Source organism: Phasianus colchicus, chromosome 21 (assembly GCF_987193195.1).
Source record: "Phasianus colchicus chromosome 21, bPhaCol1.hap1.1, whole genome shotgun sequence".
Lineage (NCBI taxonomy): Eukaryota > Metazoa > Chordata > Aves > Galliformes > Phasianidae > Phasianus > Phasianus colchicus.
The window spans coordinates 3,253,937-3,262,869 of NC_143456.1; the positions used below are offsets into that span (position 1 = coordinate 3,253,937).

The 8,933-nt window shown below is 41.0% G+C and overlaps 1 long non-coding RNA gene across 1 annotated transcript in view; it reads right to left on the reverse strand.

Annotated features, from left to right (window-relative positions):
• Nucleotides 1-8,231, reverse strand: part of LOC116228201 (uncharacterized) — a 49,669-nt gene extending 41,438 nt beyond the window's left edge. Inside the window, exon 1 of the long non-coding RNA XR_016459182.1 lies at nt 8,033-8,231. This is a non-coding gene — a long non-coding RNA (uncharacterized LOC116228201). The remainder of the gene's footprint in view (nt 1-8,032) is intronic.
• Nucleotides 8,232-8,933: the final 702 nt, after the last annotated feature.

Here is an 8,933-nt window from a genome sequence, read left to right on the forward strand (position 1 = left end):
ACAATTTCATGTACACTAAGGCCAGAACCAAAAGAATTTCTGATTACTGTAGTCATACAAACAGCAGCTGCCATCCATTAACGCAAATCAAGATGTGGGAAAATAAAGAGTGCCACTACACATGGTTCCTAATTATTACAAGCCACACAGTAAACTAACAAAAAGTGACATTGTTATTTGAACTGCATCCAGATTAGTTTCATGTCTCTTATGTAGAGCTGTAGCAAAAAGGGAGGGGACTGTATATCTCAGAGCAGAAAGATCTTTTGACTTGACATGTGTTGATGGCACATGGAAACTTTGGTTTCTATTTACCTATAGAATAACAACAAAACAAACAGTCTCAAGAAAAGAGAAAAGGTTTGGGAAATTAATTCAACTTCATCTGAAATAGAAAAAAGTAACTAAATTACATATCAAAGAATTCTACAAGTCATTTAGCAACTGACAAATGTGGACATTATACATGAAAAATAATATGGCCATAGAGTCCTGATATGTATTTTTTCCCTTATACATACACAATTCTCATTCATATGTAAGTTGTGTTCACAAAGTGAACACAAATGATTTCACAGTCAAGAACTAAGATAGCAGTGGGATGCTTTTAGACATGAAGTAAAAACAAAGCCACTTAAAACCCCATGTATGTCACCTTAAACACCTGTTTGGAACAGGTATCAATGTCAGACTCAGGGCTGGAATGTCACTGCTGCTGGCAGGGCACTACCATGAGGACATTGTCCCACTCACACCATCAGGTGTTGTTCATGCATGATCAAAATCTAGTTGTAAAGGCAAAGGAGAAGGAGCCAGCAGGGAATATACCACAGAGAAAAGGGGTAAGGAGAAAAAGATGAATTACACAAATACCAACAACTAAAACACTTCCCCTTTGAAAGAGAGGGAGGGAAGTTATACAAAATCAGATTTTACTGTAAACAGGGATGATCCTGACTTAGAGTTAACGTTTAGTTCATATAAACACTGGAGCTTAAAATTAAAAGATGTTCCCACAATGTTTCTATTTAAAATCTACCGAGAAAGAAATCTTCACCCCTGTATCTATGCTGAGTTTTGCTCTAACCTGCAAAAACACAGGCCCTCTCTGCTCGACAAAGCCAATGGAAAATGTACATTAAAGCAACTCCCACTTTTAAATTGTGCTGACCTGCACATTACCTTTCATTTCAGAATCTGTACATGCCTTTGATTTGAACCACAGAACAGCTTTAAGCAGAAAAGGAACTCATTTTAAAAGACTAGATATCTCAGAACTGCTCTCAGAAAGCATTTGAGTCCTTTCCCAGAGGCTCATTCTTCCACTGTACAAAGAAGCTAAACCCACAGTGCAGAAATGCTCTCTGCTTTCTAGACCAGATGCATCAATGTGCAAAGCAGTTCTGCTGCTGGGCATCAGCCTGCATTTCAGGATATCTGGATTCCAACTTCTTCCCCCACCCCCCAGATTCATTCCACCCCAAGGCAGCTACAGCAAATTACTTCATTTCTTCTGGACTACGCTTCCCATAAGTAGATAAAAATAACTCCATGGTTCCCCTCTGTGCCTGCTGATTGGGATTTCAGGGTGTGCAGGTTTTTAAACTTCATTTGCACAGTGCTCTAGGATTCTGATGCTGCTCGATTCCCACTAATATGCACCAATAACAAAGTAGAAAGCTCTACTACCTAAAAGAAAACTTCGGGGCACATCCAGGCTCAGCCTTTCAATGAAGCAGGCACTGTTGAATCCAGGTGCAGCAGCAGACAGCCAGGATGGAGAGATGCAGAATAGAACTGTTGCAATGACCAGCAAGTCTGCAGGCACAGCTTCTCTCTCTGAATTTGTAGCACATGGAACAAAGGAAGCAGAGTGCTAGAGAGGTTACAGAGCTGTTTAATCATAAAAGATGTCCTACTAGCTTACCATCAACATTAAACATGATGGAGCAGAGAACACTATGGCATTTCCATGGAAATTCAAGTCGTGAAGTTATTCCAAACACACTTCACTGAGGTAGAACACAGCAATACTTGACTATTTTTCCCTACTGAGGGGACCATATCCTTCTGGAATGAGACAAACACTGACAGACCTAAGAGGCAGAAGCAGGCTCAGTAGAGGGCACACATTTATTGGGATCAAAGCAGATAAAGCACTATCAGCCATTAAACCTGGCCAGAGAACAATTGCCTGAATTATTTGTGCAAAAGTAGTGCTATCCTGGGACACTTCTCATCTCCCCCTTTGCTAAAATTCACAAGAGTCCTCATTAAAGACATGAGGGTGCATTAAATGAAGGCAGAACTTAGAACTAATTCTAAATACGTGCTGGTTTAACGGAGCCTTGTAATCTGCTCAGGTGCATTACATTTGTGATTTCCTTAATATTTCTTTAATGATCTTGGAAGGTAATTCTCCACTTCACTGCAAATCAGTTTTGTTCAGACACATTCAAGTTTTCCCACAGCGGAGCAAGCAAGTTATCAAGAGAACTAATTAGCTTGACCTTCTGTTTGCCCAGTAATGAGAAGTGCATCAAACAGGTTTCTCTTTTCATGTCTGAGCCTGTCAATTAAAACACAGGCTTTCTACTCATTGATTGTCCTCGGGAATATTTACCTTAGGCACAGCTAATATAAGCAATGCCCTCTCCACTCACCTCCTCACACTATCTGGTAATAGCTTAGGATTTTCTGCAGCAGAGGGAAGCAGCTATGAACATAAATCCCTTTGCAAAAATCATAGGAAATTATTCTGAATTCAGTGCTCCTTAAGCAAATTAAGAGCTACAATCTCAGACACTAAGGCACCCTATGGGCAAGAGCCACTTTCAATGTCACAGAGTGACAGAAGAACTCATCATGGAAGAGCTGAAGAGAAAATAAGGTGTTGTCTGCTTTTTTTTTCTACTTTGAGATAACCCAGAAGTCATATATGTGAAATCCCAGACATTTCTGCAAGATCTCTGTATTACCATAGAAAAGATTTAAAACCTAACATAAAACCATAAGCTTTCCATTCCACAACCTCAGAGCTGTACATTCATGACATCACCTGGATATTTGCAACCAAAATCTTGTAACACAACATTTTCTCTGCCATTCTTTCCTCTGAAATGAGGCTGACCTGGGATGCTGTATCTCAACCAAAGCCATGCTGATTAGAGCACATAGCCAAAATGCAGGATGTCCAATTTCAGTTTCCTCCTTTGCTTGAGGGTGATTCAATCCCACACTTCCCACCAGTCAGGGCAACTCTGAGCCCTAGAGTTGCTATTAGCCCTGGGCAAAAAATGCTGCAGATTTGAATGGGGATGCAGGCGGATAGGGGAAATTAATTTTGAGTTTTCCATATGAAGGAAACCAGCCTAAATACAGAGCCTCAAACAAAGCAACATGGCTATCTTTCCATTCCTCGCTTTTTTCCCCACCATGGTTTTGAGCTGATTTCACACTGATGTTGAAGCATGCATTAATATGCTTAAGACATATCCCATAAGATGCATCCCTTGGAGACACAAAGGCTGCAAGCAGCTTAGCAGAGGACTCACGAAACAGGGCCCACACAGCACCAAGTGCTGGCAGAGCACTGGGGTCTTGTGGCAGCTCCTGGATGAAAACATGCTCACAGAACAAAAGTGCTGATTTTGAGAATTGCACTTTTAGGCTTAGATACCTGAACTCAGCCCTCATTCCAGCATCAGCACTGCAGAGATTCTGGGAACTGCCTCTCCAGTGATACTTCACAGACCTAAAAGACCAAAGCCTAATGTTCTAAGTGCCAACTTCAGTTCTGTTTTACTTCACAGAACTAGCAGGCTCTGAGAGACCTGCACCCACAGTATTTCCTGGGAGAAAAAAAAAAAAGTTGATCTTAAATTGCTTTAGTTTCCAGCACCTTCAGTCAGTGCTCTCAACTGAGTTATTTACTCTGTAGTAAGAATAACTGAACCTCGGACAACACTAGGCATCACTTGTGTTCAGCCAGATGAATTATGAGCTGCCTTGTGGATAAAGCACTACCTGGGAACAGAGGCTGTCTTAATTCTGCCTTTGAACGTGCTGTGACACCTCAGGGAGGCCATCAGCTTCCCCTTCCCTCACTATTTCCACAGCTGATAAGTAGAGATAAACATAATCTGTCTTTACATGCACTTAGAACTACAAAGTAGTAAAACTAGGGGGGTAATCAGCTCCTCCTAACAAATAATACTCCCTTAAAACATTGACAGAAAAACACCCAATCTGAGAATTTTAAAACAAAACAAGCCCAGGGAATGCCCAGCTAGGAGCCTTGTCTCCTCTGCCACAGCTTTCTATAATCACCATGAGATCTGCTGATCCAAATTCCCCATTCATCTGATTTTCACAATGAGTGCAGACTCCATTGCCCACTCCCTTGGGCCACCCAGGAGCTGATGCTGACTGCCCCGGGTCCACAGCAAAGCATACTGAACTCAGAAACAGCCTCAACAGTACGTGCTTGCTCATATCAAGGGATGATAAATAAAAGTCCTTTGAACATACAAAAGAAATAAGTCACTAGATTGGGGAAACACCACAAAGTAATGCTCTTATTTTATAACAGAACACTATAAAAATGTATTTGAAACACGTTGCAAGGGCATCGGTCAACACAAAACAGCCTTCTCTCACTATCATTACCCGCATCATCTAATAAGAACAGACAACCAGGATGATAGGTCAGTGTGCTGGTGGCTGACATTTTTGATCAGCAACTGCATTATGCAAGATAGCATGATATACACCAAAGGGAAGTTTTCCTTCCACAGTACGCATCCATTTTCAACCAGAAACTACTCTACAGTATTTATATAATGCAGGAAGGAAACAAGATAGAAACTGGAAGCAAGATTAAGATTGTAATAGCTGTAATGTTAGCTGCATAATCGAATGGCAAAACTAACTCATTTATTACATGAGTATTTCTTTTTCAGTGCCATAAATTAAGAATATATTTTTTGCAGTTCTTCCTTGCCAGAAACAATTCTTTTATTCATGAACCTGCTTATTTTAAGGCTGAGCCTTTAAAGCCCATTAGGAAACATCATCAACACATTCTGTTTTTTTAATGCAAGGAAAGAAACATTAAGCAAGCTGCTGTTCTCATTTTTCAAAATAAATCCATTCTTCTCTCCCACATTTATATGGCAGTACCTAAAACACTGTTTTCAGCAGTTATTTCTGATTTACATGGCTGTGGAAGTACAGTCACAAACCTATAGCATACGTAAAAACGTCCACAGCATCTCCTCGTGTTGCTGTGTCAGCATCCATCTAACCAAGGACAGCACAGGAATTTAAAGTGCCATTATGCTGCAGTGGGAAAAAGCCTTGCTTCTTTGGCTAAGGATTATTATTCATGTTGCTACAGTGCCCAGAGAGCAAGACCCTATGCGCTAGTTGCTCTACATATCTCAAGACAGAACATTCTCTGAATATTTACAACCTGAACAACAAAACGAGAGCTAGGAAGCTGCAAGAGAACCCTCCAGCAGCGCTTGCTCAGGGTCTCCCAGAGCACCTATGGCAAGCAGAAGTGCAGCTCAAGACCATGTACTATACTTCTCCTCCACTTGGACTCTTTGCCCAGGACAGTGCTTGCTTGCTTATGCTTGATTTTGCCCCTCTGAATTACAACACATACACGAGGTGTTTCAGTATACCATGCTGTTATTCCTCTTACATACAAAGGAGGAAGTCGCCTTTAAAAAACTTTAACTTCTGCAGAACGTGCATCAGAACACTTACCAGTTATTTCCTCACTTTTTAGCAACAAAAGATAAAAAAAGTCCTCCTTCTACAACTGCAGCAGTGAAAAATGAAATTTCTACTTGAACCAATCCTCAGCAATGCTAGCTAACAGAGATGGGAGATATAATAATTCACATCTCTCTAATCCAGGTCACGAGGGACGGGTCTTATTCCAGTACTGATGCAAGAAGCTCAACAGAAGGATGTACCATACATCCCAAGGAGGACACGTGCAGAAACATTTGTGGCAAAGTTCCAACCTAGTCACTAATCTTCCTATTTCTGCGTCCAACTCAGGCAAAGAATATTTCTTCATCATCTCTTGCCTGATTTATGTTTTCATATACATATGACAGAAACCCATGCTACTCTTTTGTAATCAGACACTGGGCAGCCACCTGGCAGACTGTTTGTGCTCCAACAACTCAGCAGGTGCCTGTATAACTGAGGTACAGAAATCACTGCAGTGCTGCATGGGGTGACAAACTGCAGTAAGTATCTTACAGGGAAGCAGTCTGTTTAATTATATCTAGGATATAAAACCCTCCATGCAATTCAAAACAACAATACCTAGTGGCAGAAGAGAAAAACAGATGGGAGACGTTTTGGTATTTTTCAGATTTGTTTCCTACCTTATTTTGCCTAGGATATAATGTTGTAAGCAATGATTTTTTTCTTTTCTATCGGTGTTTACATCCACACTTCAGAGATGAAGACAAGTGCTGACCAACCCTGTTGTACCTATTGCAAACAGGAAGCACACTGAACACAAGGTGTCACAAAGCTACCATTTAAATGCAGATACTTAGGTACTTAACAGCCAAGCAAACACAATTACAAGAAAAATAAATTGCAAAAATCCAGTTGAGGTACAATAGTGTCATGCCAAAGGAGTTGTCTGATAGGCCAGAACAGATCTCCTAATTGGAAGAGCCATGCTGGAGTGTTATTGAGACACCCACGTCTACAGAAAAGCCCCCAGTCTAAGTTACAGTGAGGGAAACAGAGATGCATCTCACCAGTAACACAATGACTGCAGCATTCCTGCTGGAGTGTTTCCCTCCTTATCTAGGTCACATATTAGCTGGACCCTTTCAACCCATATATTTCTACCTATGACACATAGATCCAGTGAGACAAACTGAGTCCAATGTATTAATACTGCTGTCCAGATCACTTCATAGTCTTGAATAATAGGGATGTCACCACTCATTTCCATCCCACAGTAGAGTTAACCCTCCAGGCAGATAAGCAACCACACAGAAAACCCCAAGTCTTTTAAGGATGAAAAACAGAGACACTTGAGGGCACCTGATCTATCCTTGCCAGGCTCCAACAGGCATATCACCTTCCTGTGACTGGCACTGAAATGAAGCCTGCAGGCTGCAAAGCAACACTGACACCTGGTCTTTCTCCACAGCAGATGAGGGCATAGGCACTACAGACTTGGCTGGCAAGCTTAGCAATCACCTGGAGCCACTCGAAGCAGGAATAACCTACCTGCAGTGGCTTTGAACAGCTATTCGTGATAACTGGAAGTGACAGTGAAGTTTGTGAAGTCAATAACAGGTTCCTTTCCTCGAGACAAGGGGAACTGAATACATTTTAGAATGACCACAACAGTACACTTCAACATGCAGTCTCTAAACATAGAAAGTTACAGCAAAATTTGAATGACTGTGACATTAAAAAAAATTATGTCAACATGACAGGGAAGTATTAACTTCCTTTTTTCTTTCTGCTTAAAGAAGATGATATAAGACCAGTTTAATCTTTGAACTGCAACCAGCCAACTCCTAGTATACACTTACAAGTTCTACATAGTTAAGCAGAAGAATTTCTAGTTCCAACATCTAGTGAAAGCAGAGGATTTATGTTAGATACGTACCAGATCCATCCTCGGTGATCTCACAAAAGCATGAAAAAGGAGAAATAATATGAAAGGGTTCCCAAGATACATCTAGCAGAATCTGGTATGGCCCAGAAAGAGACAAGCTGCTGTCCTAGTAGAAAAATTAGCAAGCACAGTACCTGCTTGGTATCCCCAAAGCAAGATAACAAGATAAAGTCCTCAAGATACAAAATACTTATGTTCCATAAATAGCTTACAACCACTTTCCCTGCCTTAACAAAAAGGGTCATCTGTTCTGTTCTATGAAGAAGCAAAATTGCTTTTGACAGGTTCTTGGCGATACCAGATAGAGAACTCACAAGTAGGCCAATAGTCATACACAGAAAGAAAAGCCAAACTCACCCAACTGGTGAAGAGGCTTTCTGGACACACAGCATTCCCTCTCTAGAAGCATCCTCAGTCCAAGGGATGCTCTCCCTTCAGTGGCTGCCCTTATAGGAGCTCTACCCTGAGTCTACCCCCTCTGGTCTGGTGGGGAGCACAGCTGCAAACAGTTTGCCTATGCTCCCTGGGCAGCCACAGCCCTTCACAATCACCAGTTCAAGCCCTGACCTAATACTTCCCCCACATCGTTATAGCCCAGAGTTTTATTAGCTTTCCACAATATGGTCCTTAAGTTACTTCATTTAAAATTGACTAAAAGCAAATAAACTTTTCAGTAGCTACCAATGAAAAATGTAAGGAGAATATATGCTCTGATCACAGGCAGAAATTCAAACAAATCAGTTACAGTAGTTAACTACCTTCCAGGTCTTCTTCAAAGCCATGTGATAGGATTTAATCCAGACTAGGATATTCTGCACAAACACAGACACTTACTAAAGTAACCTTGACAACAAATAAGAAAACTATTCCTTGATTTACCATTCATAGTGTCACGTGGCACAATGAATCTCAGCATGATGCAGGCTGAGAAAGTAACTTGTTTTATGAACAGATTCCTCTAAGGGCCATATTCACAAAGCTTGGATTCTACTCAAGTCCCTGTACCTTGCATTTCCAACCAGCTGACTTGTAGGTGGATTATGGCTTAATAATATCCTTCAGTCCCAGGAGCTGTTATTTTCAGCAGCTGCTCCATCAGTATTTCTTCCACCACCTATGAGACACATGCAAATCAAATGATTTTCTTCATCCAGTTACACAATGACACTTCTATGATCATTGTCTGAACACTATGGACAATGACTACAGGTCATTGTCTTTCTACAGTCTTCAACAAGTATTTTTAATGATTTTTCTG